Source organism: Culex pipiens, chromosome 2 (assembly GCF_016801865.2).
Source record: "Culex pipiens pallens isolate TS chromosome 2, TS_CPP_V2, whole genome shotgun sequence".
Taxonomy (NCBI): domain Eukaryota; kingdom Metazoa; phylum Arthropoda; class Insecta; order Diptera; family Culicidae; genus Culex; species Culex pipiens.
The window spans coordinates 171,152,720-171,169,037 of NC_068938.1; the positions used below are offsets into that span (position 1 = coordinate 171,152,720).

Sequence of the window (16,318 nt, forward strand, 5' to 3'; positions counted from 1 at the left end):
ATTTTGAGATTGTCAAAGATACAAAGCAACTGGAAAAGTCAATTGAAAAAAAAAAAAATACTGGATTTACAAACAATTCACAATACTCAGCAAGTGAGAAGTCAATGCACTCTCAAAATTGACCACAGTCAACTCACAGTTGAGTTATGAAGCATAATTCATGATGGAAACGACAATTGCACTAATCGACGAAATTCAACACCTTAGCCTCGAAAACTGACCAATTGACCAAGTCACTGTGGAATGAATAGCCTCACGAGAAAGACGATTTTGATGGAAGACGACGACGACGATAACAACCAGCCGATCAACAAAGTTCTACAACAACAACAAATTTTGCTTACAGTGGGAAAAATGCAATGATTTTTTTTAGGAGAGATAATGAAAATTAATTTCAAATGCAAGTTTATTTAAATCAGTTTCAACGAAAATATTTATACAAGCGAAGTTCGAAACTGCAATTCAAGTAATTTAACAGGACAGAAGATCAAAAGAGTAATGAAAAAAAATTTACAGTAGAAAAATGAAAAGAGCAATTATAATTATAAAGCAATTTACGAGAAAGCACAAGAAGATCAAATTGTAAACCGCACGATCACTTCACCCGACAATATTCTTTCCATAGATGATCATTTCTTTCAGACGATCATCTAGCTGATAAGTGTGGGGGAGATTAACCGAACCAATTTTTTTAAATAATTTTTTTTATAGCCAGCCAATTATATTTTTTATGATTTTTTGCAAAGTTTTTTTTTTTCACAAATCAAATTATTAGTTTTGGGAATATTCTTCCAACCTACAAATAACTTTCGATAGATGTTCTTAATGCTTTTCAAGTATACAAACATCTAGCTGGTAAGTGTGGGGGAATGCAGCGACCTCAAATTTAAATCATTAAATTTGTCCATTTTTCGAACCTCACCACAGTTCTGACCATGCGCGCTTACGCAAGCATAAATAATTTTACCCGTCGACTCGCGTTGCGCGACAAATAATTAAGCTTATGTACAGGTGTGGATCATGAGTCATCCTCACCTGAAAAGCCCTTTATTAAATTTCGCCAATTGTTAGGCAATCAAAAAAAATGGTTAAGCTTTCAATTATGAATGTGCGATGTTATTACACAGGGGAAATTGAGGGTGTGGCTTAACCAAATTCATTGGCATGTTTGTTCAATGGAGAATTCGACCTTCTCATTATTGACCAACATTTTTGAGAATGTTTTAGGAACATAATTTTGATATTCCAATAACATAATTTAAAGTTTCACGACAATGGTTCGAACCCATGATTCCGATTTTGAGGTGTACTCGCTACACCATACGGAAAGTCATGAAGAATTGCAGAGGTCTGCATAATTTAATTCATGAGGTTCATCGATGCTTCTCATCGAAACGGACCACTTTTAGTAGAACAAAATTTAGTAGAGTTTTCGGGGACTGACTATAAAAACCCCAAAATTCTTGAGGAGGGCAATTAGTTCCAATTAGTTCCAGTTAGTTCCAGTTAGTTCCAGTCAGTTCCAGCCAGTTCAAGCCCAGTCCAGTTCCAGATCCTGAAGAAGCCCCAGACCAGCCGGACCCGCCAGCAGCCACCAGTAGCAGAGGCCCCAGTCCAGCCGGACTTAGCGGTGGAGGCCGCAGTCCGCCGGGACTTAGCCGCTGTGAAGAGTCCGCCGGGACTTAGCCGCTGTGAAGAGTCCGCCGGGACTTAGGAGTTCGGGTCTGGCATGGCTCGGCGAAGAGGTCTGGAGGACAAGTCTGGCTTCAACGTAGAGAATTGGCTCGACGAAGGTCTTAATGAAATTAGCAGCAAAAAGTTGAGTGATGTGATCGTGCGCGTAAAAGTTGAAAGTGTTACCGCAAAAATGTAATCTTTAAAAAGTGTAATATACAGATAAGTGAAGTTTACTGATCTGTTTTGACTCTACAAGTAAATATCACAAAAATCCTGAAAGCCTAAACCGCTCGGGCCGTTCATTAGGGTAGCCTATTTTTCCCAGTGAAACCAATACATGCAGCTTATAGGAAATTTCATGGCGAACATTTTTCCCACTGAGAAAATCCAATTTCGACACTCCAGAGCTGAGATATTTGAGTTTTAGTGAGAAAAAAAGTGCCAATTTTCAAAATTTCTCAGAATTCAGAAGCAAGGCCTACTAATTACACGATGTTGCAAGCATATGTCTCAAAGGTCAGGGTATGCTTTTTTATAGTAATTTTGGCCGCTGAATCCGAATCTGAAATCAAATTTCTTGTAAACAGTGATGTTTTGGAGCTACACCCTTTTGGAATGTTATTTGCGTGTTTAAGAGGCAGTTTTTGTAAATATTGCTCGGTTTGTTCTAGAGGTCGTATCGAGGTGCTCCGATTTGGATGAAACTTTCAGCGTTTGTTTGTCTATACATGAGATGAACTCATGCCAAATATGAGCCCTTTACGACAAAGGAAAGTGGGGTAAAACAGGCATTGAAGTTTGAGGTCCAAAAAACATAAAAAATCTTAAAATTGCTCGCATTTTAGTAAAACTTCATCAATTCCAACTCTCTTAGATGCATTCGAAAGGTCTTTTGAAGCACTTCAAAATGAGCCATAGACATCCAGGATTGGTTTAACATTTTCTCATAGCTTTTGCAAATTACTGTTAAAAATGGGTTTTTTTAAAACCTCAATATCTTTTTGCAACAGCCAGCAACACCCATACTCTTTTAGTTCAAAAGTTAGGGAATTTCATGGACTATAAGCCTACGGTAATAACTTTTTGGCCAATCGCAGTTTTTCTCATAGTTTTTCGATTTTTCTATAACAAACATTTTTCCATAGCGGCACTTTTTAGTCTCACTTTTGTCATATTCGAAATCCTCGGAAAATTCAAACTTCAATGCCCGTTTTACCCCACTTTCCTTTGTCGTAGAGGGCTCATATTTGGCATGAGTTCATCTCATGTATAGACAAACAAACGCTGAAAGTTTCATCCAAATCGGAGCACCTCGATACGACCTCTAGAACAAACCGAGCAATATTTACAAAAACTGCCTCTTAAACACGCAAATAACATTCCAAAAGGGTGTAGCTCCAAAACATCACTGTTTACAAGAAATTTGATTTCAGATTCGGATTCAGCGGCCAAAATTACTATAAAAAAGCATACCCTGACCTTTGAGACATATGCTTGCTGGGTAATTCTCTACCAACTCACACGAAATCGGGAAAAGTTGCCCCGACCCCTCTTCGATTTGCGTGAAACTTTGTCCTAAGGGGTAACTTTTGTCCCTGATCACGAATCCGAGGTCCGTTTTTTGATATCTCGTGACGGAGGGGCGGTACGACCCCTTCCATTTTTGAACATGCGAAAAAAGAGGTGTTTTTCAATAATTTGCAGCCTGAAACGGTGATGAGATAGAAATTTGGTGTCAAAGGGACTTTTATGTAAAATTAGACGCCCGATTTGATGGCGTACTCAGAATTCCGAAAAAACGTATTTTTCATCGAAAAAAACACTAAAAAAGTTTTAAAAATTCTCCCATTTTCCGTTACTCGACTGTAAAAAATTTTGGAACATGTCATTTTATGGGAAATTTAATGTACTTTTCGAATCTACATTGTCCCAGAAGGGTCAATAAATTTTTTTTTTTTTTTTTTTTTTTTTTTTTTTTGTTTTTTTTTTTTATTTTTTTTTTGTTTTTTTTTTAAAAAATTTTTTTTTAAAAAGGGGGTGGGATTCAAAAACATAAAATATAATATATAAATAAATACCCCCCCCCCCCCCCCAAAAATAAAATAAAATAAAAAAATATTTTTCATTTTATAATTCGTGTTTTTTTAACTTTGCAAGGGTTATTTTTTTGAGTGTATCTAATGTTCTTCTTAGTTGTTAGAGCAGACAATTCTTTCATAAATTTTTGGATATATATGACATATGGGGTTTGCGTTTATAAACATCACATGTTTATACAGCGGATTTGCTTACAGAAATATAAATGGGTGGTGGTTTTAATTGTGTACTTTTTGCGTTGCTCGTTGGTTCGTCGTCCGGCTGTCGTGTCGCGGGAGGGTGTCCAATGAACGGCCTTTGATCAGATGTCGCGATCCATACGTGTTTTTAAAATTCTTTTGGGTGTTGGGTTTTGTGGCTTTTTTGTTGTTGGTTTGTTTTTTTTCGTTAAATCGTGGTTGTTTGTGTGTATGTTTTAGTTATGCATAATTCCACGCGTTGTGGTAGGGATGTGCATAATGTGTTGGTTTTGGGTACGCCGTGATATAACATAACGTGGGAGTAGATCATTGTTACACTCTATTGTAAAAAAATATATACCCTGCATATGGTTGTTAAAATAAACGAAAGTGGGGTGGTGTATATTGTATATTATTGTGTGTGTCAGTTTAGGTATTTAATGGTACCCTTAGGGGACTTGGGTGGATTTTTGAGTTTTTAATTGGTATTGTTTGGGACAATGTTTTTTGTCTGGGTGAATTAATGCGGGGGACAGTCGTATGGTACACGGGTAATTGGGGCGACCGAGTAAGGGGGGATATTATAGGCGGGGACGTGGTGTTTGTCGCAGGGAATATATATATAATACAGGGGGGGTTGCGGTTCTTGGTCATAGAGTTCGCACAAGACTTTAGAAGGGGACGGAGTTGGGGGTCCTATCTGTATTTTGTCTTTGGCCACACGGGCGGGCGGTGTCTAATTATTGGACGTAAGCGAAAGATCCACGTTCATTCTGGATGCAAAATTATTGTATATTACAACCTCTTTCTTAGCATCGCGTGCAAATAATGGAAGGGGTCGTACCGGCCCCTCCGTCACGTGATATCAATTAAAACGGACCGCGGATCCGGTGGATCAGGGAAAACCCATATAGTTTACACCGTAGGACAAAGTTTTCACGCAAAAATCGATGAGGGGTGGGTGGAGGTGGGGGCGGGTCGGGGGCTGGGCGGGCATCGGCTGTGTGTGTTGGCAGAGATGTACCCTGCATTCAATCGTTTGGTATAGTGTAGGCTGGCTTCTCGTTTGCTCTGTGTTTTGGGGTGTTTTGGAATTTATTGGGGCTACGGGGGTGCGATAGTTTTCGCATATTGTGAGCGGAGGGGAGAGTAGTGCGAATGTGGTGTTAGGGGGGCTAATGAGGGATAAGTATTGTTATATATGTGCGCCAGGAATGGTGCTCGATAAGCATGCAGGTCTTGGGTTTTCACTGTGGGGGTGGGGGTTTAAAGTGGCGTCCACCGATTGGGAATGATCCTGGGAAGGTAATTTTGGGGAGTTTTTTTTTTGGCGTGTGGGGGGGGGGGAGTATATTTGAGAGGGGGTGGTGGAAATTTTTAGGTTTTGGGGGGGGTTGGGGGGTGTGTTTTTGAGATGGAAATTTTTTTTATGGGGGGAAGATATGACAAAGGATGTATGGGTTTGTTGGGAGGTGAGAGTTGGGATGATTAGGTGTTTATTAAAAGGTAGGGGGTGGGGATGGGTTAGAGTGTGGGGGGGAGAGTTTAGGGTTTGTAGGTATTGTTTTTGTTAAGAAAGAGGTAAGAGGTTTAAAGTGTTTTATAAGTTGGAATTATTTTTAAGAGGGTGAATGAAATTGTGTTATGTAAGATTAATGGGTATGGAGTTGGGGCAAATCTTGTGGAGTGGGGTGTACAGGGGTGAGGGGCACAGTTTGGTGGGTGGGGGGGAGTGAGGGCGTGAGATGGTGGGTGGGTGGGTGGGTTTGGGAGAGTTGAGTATTTGCGCTATATTGTGGGGGATGGGAATAAAAATGAAAAATAAGATTTGGGGTTAAGGGTGTGTTGTCAATTTGTGTGTTTTAAATTTAGATGTTAAAATTAAGTTTGTATGGAATATTGAAAAGTTTGTGTTTTGATAAAAAGAAATAAGGTTGATGATTAAGATGCGTTTGTTTTTGTTTTGATGGATATTTGCGTTGAATGGTGTGGTTTGGTAGTTGAACTGTAGATTGGTGTGTATAGTTGATCGTTGAAAAATTTTTTAAGGAAAGGTTTTTTTTTTTTTTTTTTTTATTTGAACTTTCATACGGTATAACAGAAAAGGGGATGAGATTTAGGATTGTGTTTAAGTTGTGTCAAGAATAAATCGTCACAGGTTAAGTGTGTGAGGTTTTTTGGTCATTGGGTTTAGTAAAACTCTAGGGGTGTGAAAATTAGCAAGGAAATGTTAATCTATTTGAAGGATTGGGATGGAATAGGGTAATGGATTTTTATATGTTTAAACCAGTAATTTTATTATTTTATTATTTTTATTATTTATTTTTTATTAATTAAACTATTTATATTTATTATTTATTATTATAATATTCTATTAATTTATTTATTTATTAATTTTATTATATATTATTTATTATATTTTTAATTTATTTTATATTATTTTATTTTATTATTATTTTTATTATTATTAATTTATTATATTTTATTATTATTAATAATTATTTATATTTATTATAATAATAATTATATTATATTTTATATTTATAATTATTATAATTTTATTATAATAAATAAATAATTTAATAATAAATTAATATTAAATTATATCATTAAATTAATATAAAATTCATAATAAATAATTATTAACATTATTTATATAAATTAAATAAAAAAATCAAAATAAAAATAATATTTATAATTTAAAAATTAATTATAATAAAATCAATATTCACTTAATACATTCAAAAACCAAATAAACTCATTATTTATTTAATTCTTTAAAATTATAAAAAAAAAATAATTATTAAATCATAAATAACTATTATAAATAATATTAAATTAAAAAATCATATTAAATAAATATTATAACAATAAATATATTATATTAAATAAACTTATAATCTATTTATATATATAATCCCTTACCCTCAAAACACCCCATATATTATATATCACATATATCTCACTAACCTTTAACATATAATCATACATTCAACTTTTACTTAATATATATTATTATATATAAAATTTTTAATTTTAAAATACATACATATCTCCTTCTTTTTTTAATAAATTCAAAACAACTTCTCAACTAATCTACACAACTAAATAAAAAACAACAAATATAAAAAACCCCAACCCCCCACAAAAACTTAATAATCCCCAAATAACACACTACATATAATATAAATACACTAAACATCCATCCAAACATCACTAAAATCCCCATAAATACCCCCAAAATTCACCAAATCAAACAAACAAATACAAACCATACTCATAAAAATAATCTAAAAAACATATTTTATTTATTAACATATTTACAAAAACAAAATAAATACAAAAAAAACAAAAACACACCACTACAATCTAGTAACAACTACTTCCACACATTAAATCCCAACCCACATTAATAAAACTCCACACATACACTATTCAAACAATCTATTAAAACTTTACACAAAAAACCCACATAACCGAAAAATAACTATATCTACTATTATATTTAATACATAAAATCACCAAATACTACGCAACAAATATTTACCCACAACCAATACAAATCAATATTAAACTACTACAATCTTAAAAAGAAAACAAAAATCTTTAAAATCCATAATAAAACCCATCAAAAATACATTATTTAAAAATTTTAAAAATAACCAAACCAAACCCCCCCCATAATCCCCAAATAAAATCTAATCCATACAAAAAATAAATTAAAATTTACAACCCTATTATACACAACAATATTTCAAAATTTACCAAAAAAAAACAACTTATACACAAACCCACAAACTTCATTACTTACATTATACACCAAATAAAATCCATCAAATACAAATATCAAACCCCAAAATTTATTTTACAAAAAATAAACGTAAAAAACAAATTACAATCCATATCTTTAAACAAACTATTCATCAATCATTTAATTTTCAATAAAAAAAAAATAATACACTCAACCAACCATTCATATTTTATTTTATTAAATAACATAAAAAAAAAAAAAATATAAATCATAAAAAAAAAAAATATAAAAAAATATATTAAAAAATAAATATAATAATTATACAAAACCCGCCTAAACTCCCCCCCCAACCCTCAATTAAAACTAATATTTTCTATTCTTTTTTAATTTTTCTTGTAAATAAATATCTATATTAATTTTTTTTTTTATATTTTCTTTTTTTATTTTTTCTATAATTATTTTATTTTATTTTTATGTTTTTTTTTTATTTTTTTATTGTTTTTTTCATAAATTTATAATTTTTTTTTTTTTATTTTTTTATATTATTTTTTTTATTATTTATTTTATTTTATTTTATTTTCTATAATTTTATTTTATTTAAAAATAATATTTTTTTTTTTTGTTTTTTTTTGTTTTTTTTTTTTATTTATTTATTTTATTTTTATTTTTTTATTTTTTTTTTTTTTTATTATTTTTTCCATTTTCCAGTTGTTTTATTCTCGTTATTTTTTTCTATTATTTTATCGTCTTTTATTCTTTATCTAAATTTTAAGTTCTGATTTTCTTATTCATATAATTTTTTTACTTCTGTTTCTCTGTGTTTATCTTTATCATTTTACTAAACATTTATTCCTTTTCGCAAAACAATAAGTTTTGTTATAGATTATTACAAGGGGTTTCCAGCATCAAGGATTACTGACCAGTCTAAATGGAATTACCAGGATTACTGGCAATATGTCATGAATTACTTTGATTTCCCAGAATTACTTGGGATTTCCAGAAACCACGCAGAATTGCTCAAATTTATAAAAATAACTTGGAATTACTGCCTAGCTTCCAGCATATTGAGAATTGGATCGAATGACAGCTGTCAAATGCACAAAACCACGTGCTTGGCAATAGTACGTCCATCCCGGAAATTTCTGGCACAAAATTCCCGGGATTTTTATTTGTTGTACGGAGAATTTCCGAAATTAATCAAAAATCATAATTTGGCCTGGAAATTACATTAGTATTACAATTAATAAGTTTAAACTTTTCTAAAATTTTACATAAATTGGTACCATTTTATTTGTTGTCATTTTTGTTTTTAGACATCTTAAACCAATTTTCAAGCTTCAAAAATAAATATTTATAAGATACTTATTTAATTTGAATTAGAAATGTGGTGCATATAAAATTCAAAGCACAACAGAGAACAGCAAAAAATTGTTTAATGCTGGAACGCCCAACGCATGTCCAACTTACACAGACGCCCAAGCCTCCCTAAAAAGTAGGAACGGTAACTTCAACTTTGCTTCAACTCGATGGTTCTCGGGCATTACTCAACCAATCGGGACGATTCTTGTTTCTAGTGATTTGTAAGAATGTCTAGATGATCCTAAAATTGTGCAGAAATTAATTCGCTCAAATCTGTAATATTTGCGATCAAAAACATCGTTCTACCTTTTTTAAAACGACTGCCGCCGCGGAATTTTTGGCGATTTTTTTTTACATGCGAAAAAAAAAAGTTGGAACGATGTTTTTGATCGCAAAAATTACAGATTTAATCGAATTAAGTTCTGCACAATTTTAGGATCATCTAGACATTCTTACAAATCACTAGAAAGAAGAATCATCTTGATTGGTTGAGTTATGCCCGAGAACCAGCGAGTTGAAGTTACCGTTACAACTTTTTTGGAGCCTTGGGCGTTGGAATGATAAGCTATCTAAAAACTGCTATCCTTGTTTGGATTGATATTAATAGTATTGAGCTAATTCTATAAATTTAAAGCTGAAAAAACATAACAAATATAAAGAAAACATAGATTTTATTACTTTTTCAAAAACTAAAAACTTTCCGGGAATAAATAAATATTTTTCCCGTTTTCCGAGAAACTAAATTAGACGTCCTGCTTGGAAATCCTCGAACAAGTGGGTAAATATCAACATCATTTTGAAAACTGATTTTGGCGTTTGATTGCATTTAAAATTCAAAGCACAACAAAGAACAAAAAAATCTTCAAAACTATCTAAAAGTGCTATCCCTGTTTAGATTGATTTTAATAGTATTGAGCTAGTAGTTTGATTTTAAAAACATAACTAATATAAAGAAAACATAGATTTTACGACGTTTTCAAAAATTTCCCGGGATAAAAAATATATTTTTCCGTTTTCCGATAAACTCAAAACTCGGGAAAATTGGACGCCCTACTTGGAAATCATCGAATAATGTGGTAAACATCAACGTCAGTTTGACAACTGATTTTGACGTTTGAGTGTTTTTCATCCGAATACATTTGAATTAGAGAGCATCCAAATTGGCGGACATTTCGAATCCGCTCTGTACTTCTTACAACCATAAAAAGCATCAAGGAAAAGCAAAATGCATTCTGCCGATTTACCTTTAAAGAATTACTAGTAGTTACTTGAGTTAATGGGAAATACACGAATTACTGAGTAACTATGGAATTACTCGAATTACTACGGAATTACTAGGTAATTCCAGAATTACAGGAATTACTGCAGAATTGCGGAGTAATTCTGGAATTACTGAATTACTTACTCAAAATCCGAATGATCCCGTACTAGCTGTAACTTTGGTTTCATACATGAAAATTAATTGGCAATAAATAGAATTATAAAAGGTTTATCGAAATTATCTTTTTAACAGTTATTTTTTATTATTTTATTATTTTCTGAAGTTTGTTTTCACAAACAAGAATCATGGAATTACCAGGATTACTGGGATTATTAGGAATTACCAGGATTACTCTGGAATTACTCAGTAAATCCGGAATTACAGAATTACTTGCTCAAATTCCAAGTAATTCCGGATTAGTGACCAGTCTGACACGATGCTGGAAACCCCTTGGATTATTATTCTTTTCAATTGTTTTTCAAATTGTATTTGTTCGATTCTTTGAAGTGTAATGTTTCAAAATCATCTCACTTGCCCCAAAATAGTGCGGCATCCGAATGATGCCCCCTTCCTTACAAGACACGAGATGATGGCTTGCCTCTTTAATGCCGGAGCCGGGTGGAACATGGAACAGAGAGTTTTTTGCCCCGGCATCTCTTTCACTTTACGATTGTCTATTTTTACGACCCACTTGAGGTCAAGCAAGAGGTTTAACAGCGGAGAACGCGCGGTGAGAAAATTTATTGGAATATTCTTGGTGATATTTTTTTGCGATTTTTCCAACTTTTGGCACATGTGTTGAGGTCGTTAAACCAAATTTTGGCATAATTTTGAAACATTTGTGACTTAATTGACCTACCTTATGTGAGCGAAAGTTTTAGTTTTTATCGAAGCAGTTTCACTTATCTGGAGCGGGTCATAAAAAAACTGGCAACAACAAGAAACAAAAAAAGTCAAAAGTTGCCAACTTTATCGAGTCTTGTCGAACTTTGTTGAGAACAAATGATCCAAAAGTTTCCCGTCCACTAGCTTGGAGCATGTTGAAAAAAGTTGGACCGATTGAATGTTCTAGTTTCTTTTCTCTCTCGAAAAAAATCCGTATAAAACTGATAAGAGACGAGCGAAATAAAATTGAAGAAGCAGTCCCCGTATAAAACAACAGTCGTCAATTTGTATGAGAGTTTACCCTTTTTTGTTCTCCGCAAGATTCCTTCCTATTGATTAGCCTTTTTCCTTTGGCGTAAATTTTACCCCTCCAGAACTTGACCAATGTCCACGCGCAAAGTGTTTATCGGTTCAGCCTTCTTTTCACGATTGATGTTTTGTGATTAAAAGTTTCCTCCCATTTTTTTTGCCTTTCTGGTTCTTGTCCGCACGTGGCAGAATGAGGCTTGGACTTGATATGGGCTGTAGGTCAATGGTGGAAAGATCGATTTTACTTTTTTTGCTCTCTTTTCGGTTTTTAGTCTCGGACTTCCCGGAAGGTCAGCGCTAGCCAATATTGAATTTGTAAAGTTTGTTGCTCTTTGTCGTCGCCAGGGGCGAGAATTGATTGGCTGTCACTGAGTTTGGGCGCTTTTTTCAAGTTTGGCAATTAACTTTAATTTTTATTTTTTCTTGCTATTTTACGATCTGTTTACTATTTTTATTTACTAGCCGGGACCGTGGTGTAGGGGCAAGCGTGGTTGCCTCTCACCCAGTCGGCCTGGGTTCGATCCCAGAAGGTCCCGGTGGCAAATTTTGAGACGAGATTTGTCTGATCACGCCTTCCATCGGACAGGGAAGTAAATGTTGGTCCCGGTCTAACCTAGAGGTTTTAGGTCGTTAGCTCAGTCCAGGTGTAGGAGTCGTCTCCCTGGGTCCTGCCTCGGTGGAGTCGCTGGTAGGCAGTTGGACTAACAATCCAAAGGTCATTTAACTTGTGAGGAAGGCACCAATCACCTAAAGGTGGATTAAGTAATGTTTTCTTCTTCAGTAAAGATCAAAAAAAAAATTTGTCATTCATAGACTTTTTTCCCGAGGTGGATGGAAGCTTAGGTGTAAAAAGAGGTTTGCAATTGCCTCAACAATCAAGCCTTCGAACACCTAGTTTCGAGTAGGAATCTCGCAATCGAGAACGCCAAGGCAATGCTGTAGAACGAATAATTTGAAATTTTTGATTTTTTACTATTTTTAATGATTAAGAATTAAATTGATATGCATTTATTTATCATTTGTTTCTTTTTATATGATTTAATAAAACTTAACATTGAAAAATATTTTTCGCACCATAATTTAAGCTGGTACAAATTTTATTTAATGTTTTTGGCTTCCCCCCCTTCAACAAATATTTTTTTCGAAAAACTTCAAAATTTCAATGGAAATTGAACTGCAATCAGCTGAAATCAATTTAAAATGGATTCCCCTGCGTTTAGAATCATTTGAGGCATGTTTGAGTTGGTTTAAAAATCATTTGAACTTTTGAAAATTTTTGATGTTTATTATCGCAAAATGTTTTTTTTCGCTAAAATGTTTGTTTTCGTCAAACCTTACATTTAAAAAAAAAACTAATGATTGCAAATCAACTGAACCAGTGTAAAATGCATTTAAAAAAACTTTTTCCGTGCAAATGTTGAAACTATGCTTGTTATTTCAATATTTATATATTTTTTTTTTGCCTAAATTTGTCTGAATTTCTCAGAAACGATGGGCCAATTTTGACAAATATTTCACTAAATTGACATTTCAAAACGAATGTTTTCAATGGAAATGAAAGATTTCATAGAAGATTTTTTTTAACTATTTATAAACCCCCTAAGGAAGTTTGAAAAATGTTCAGAATTGTATTTGTCGAGATACAACATTGTGATAATTTTGTGGTTTAAACGTTTTTTACCAAATTCTTCAAATTGAATATGAAAAAGAGATTTTTGATAAATTTTAAACACCCCCTAAGGAAAATCTTAAAACATCGAATATTTTCTACGTCAAAATACAAAATTTTAGTATTGCTGTAGAATTTCCCTAAAACATTTTTTTTAACAGTTTGTTTGAAGGGGCCATCCTTAAACCACGTGGACGCTATTTTAGAAATTTCGTGGGCTGTTATTTGCCGAAGTTTTACAAAAAAAAATATGTCCGTGTTATTTTCTCCTACTCGAGATGGGAGTTTAATTTAATTCAAAAATTTCAAATGATTTTTTTTAAACGCAATTCTAGTAGCATGACAGCATGTATTGAAATACAAGTTGAAAACATTTTGGTAAATTATTGCACATTATATTTGCAATTATAAGCAAATTTGCAGCTTAATATTTAGTTTGATACATTTCTTTATTTAATTAAAAATCGTTTCCGTTTTGGCAACCTTTTTGTCTAACTATTGATGTCAAAGCTGAGTCAAATGTCTATAAGTTGTGAATAATTTCAAAATCCTTTTTTTTTTGTTAATTAAAAAAACGTTACTTAATCCACCTTTAGGTGGTTGGTGCCTTCCTGACATTCATAAGATGAATACACTACACAGCCTCAAAAAAGTGTATAAATAACACTTAAATTATCAAAATATCTGAGATCCGGCCTAAAAAATGAGTAATAAAATCACTAAAGTACTTATAACTTTTGATAGGGTTGTCAGATTTTTTTTTTATTCTTTGGAAAGATCTCTTGATTACCCATCCGAAGATAGGTTGTATGGCAGATCCAGACACCGTCTTCATCAAAATATGTCAAAATATGTGAGATCCGACCTCTAAAAAGTGTATAAATAACACATAAGTGGTCATAACTTTTGATAGGGTTGTCAGATCATCAAAGTTTTGGGTCCGTTGGAAAGGTCTTTTAAATACCATTCTAAAAATGTATAGCATGACGAACCACCCTCTTACAATCTTTCGAAGTCTAGCTAAAATCGTTTTTAGCATAACTTTTGCAGTACTTTTTTAAACTTTTTAACATTAAGGGGTTACATACATGTAAATCGGCAAAAATGTCAAGGGTTGGTATTGGCACACACTCAAACTTTTTTTTTAATTTGCTATCAGGGCATTAACATACACATTTTTAATTATTATCAAAATAAATTTGAATACATTGAAGTTATCAGTTTCAAAAAACGGGTGCCACGATATCTCAACACTGCTTTGACCAAATCGGCTCAAAATTTTGGTGAAGACTCGTTAAACCGATCCCGTGTGCATGACGAAGGCCGATTTTAAAAAAGTTAGTTTAAAAAAAAAATAAAAATATTTTTGTGTTTTTCATATAAAAAATCGTCAGTTTTTGATTTTTGTAATTTTTCAAAAACCAAAATTTCAAAATCGGGCTTCGTCATGCACACGGGATATGTCTTGAGAGTCTTCACCCCAAATTTCAGCCAATTTGGTCCATCCATTCCGAGAAAAACGCTCACAAAGTTTGACAGTTCGCTTTGCGCATGGCAAAACTTTGAAATAAAACCGTCTTCTACTCACTTGAATCATGAAATATCTTCATGAAACTTTCAAGCGTGACTGGAAATCATCTTTTTTAAAAGGATTTAATAAATATTCGGAAATATGAAATATTGAGATTTTTTACATGTATGTAACCCCTTAACTAGGGTCTTGTGGGACCCCAATACGGATCGAATGAGACTAAAACGGTCCAAATCGGTTTAGCCAGTCCGTAGATAATCGTGTGCATATTTATATTTAGACATTTGTTCAGAATTTGATTCTGAGTCGATAGGTATATACGTGAAGGGAAGGTGGGTCTACGAGGTCGAATTAGGAAGTTTATTTTTCGAGTGATTTTATAGCCTTTCCTAATTGAGGTGAGGATGGCAAAAAGAGTTGATTTCCCAGCATTGTCTCTACCGATTCTCTCCGTTAAGGTGAAACAGTATGCCAGTTCTTGAACAACTTCTGTTCAACTTAAAACAATTTCTGAACTCGACAGATTGTTTACCATCGTCCTATTTAGCGTCTGCAAAAAAAACAAAACTTCGTATGTTACAGCATTTTGTTCAAAAGTGCTTCCAAAAACTCGAGTCGTTGTATGTTTGTTTTTGGAAGGACATTTCTTGCTATCTTTAAATTTATCGTCTGGTCTGCAACAGACTTGGCATTTTCCTTAAAGGTGCTTCCAAAAACATGATTCGTGGTGTCAATGTAGCATTGCCTTCTCGTTTCAGCTTAAGTAAAGTTCTTCATGTGGAAAAAAATCTAAATTATGATAATGAAATTATGAAGTTTCCCAAAATGATGGTTTTGCAAAAATTACACCATCCATTACATATTTGAACAAGGACATGTATCAACGATTTGGCAACCCTGTCGTTACATTTCTTCACTAAACAATGATTTATCAAGGCTGAATGTTCTGAATTTGAATGGATAGTTTTATTTTGTTGAATGAAACTAGAAGGGCTTCTCTGAATGAATTTTCAACAAAATAATTTGGATATGTTAAAAAAAACTGCTAAATTGTATGTTCAAGTGACAGAAATTGTAATTTATCCGAACATCAAAAGGTTCCAGCACTAATTAAATAAGAATGAGAAAATAAGTAAAATTGTTTTTTTATGTTTACTTATTCTAAACTTAATTCATATATCAATCAGATTTATTTGAAAAAGCAATAAAAACTTATGCAATACTTTTTAATTATGCACATAAATTTACCAACCGTTTCTCCTTAATTTCCCATTTTAGATCCACCAGTTGATTGTTTGAACTGTCGCATCGAAATAAGCCGGTAAGCACCAAACACCATCGTTCAATTCCCTAATCCGAACCAGTCGTTTAGAACGGCATCAAACTACCTTCCCAAGCAGTAATTTCAAAAACCATATATTTCCCATAAAAACAACAAATTTTCGATCCCAACCATTCTCGCGTGGAAAGAGTTGTCACTTCTTTCACTGCTTTCTTTTACTGTTCAGATAGTTCCTCCTTCAAAGTGAAAATGTGTGAGGAAAATTCAACTCGAAAAAAAGTGTCTCAAAAATAGCATTCCTCAGGTTTCATGGCTAGG

General features: G+C 33.0%; 1 protein-coding gene across 1 annotated transcript in view; it reads left to right on the forward strand.

The window, feature by feature from the left end:
* Positions 1–16,318, forward strand: part of LOC120431539 (uncharacterized) — a 264,144-nt gene that overhangs the window by 246,593 nt on the left and 1,233 nt on the right. The window lies entirely within an intron of this gene.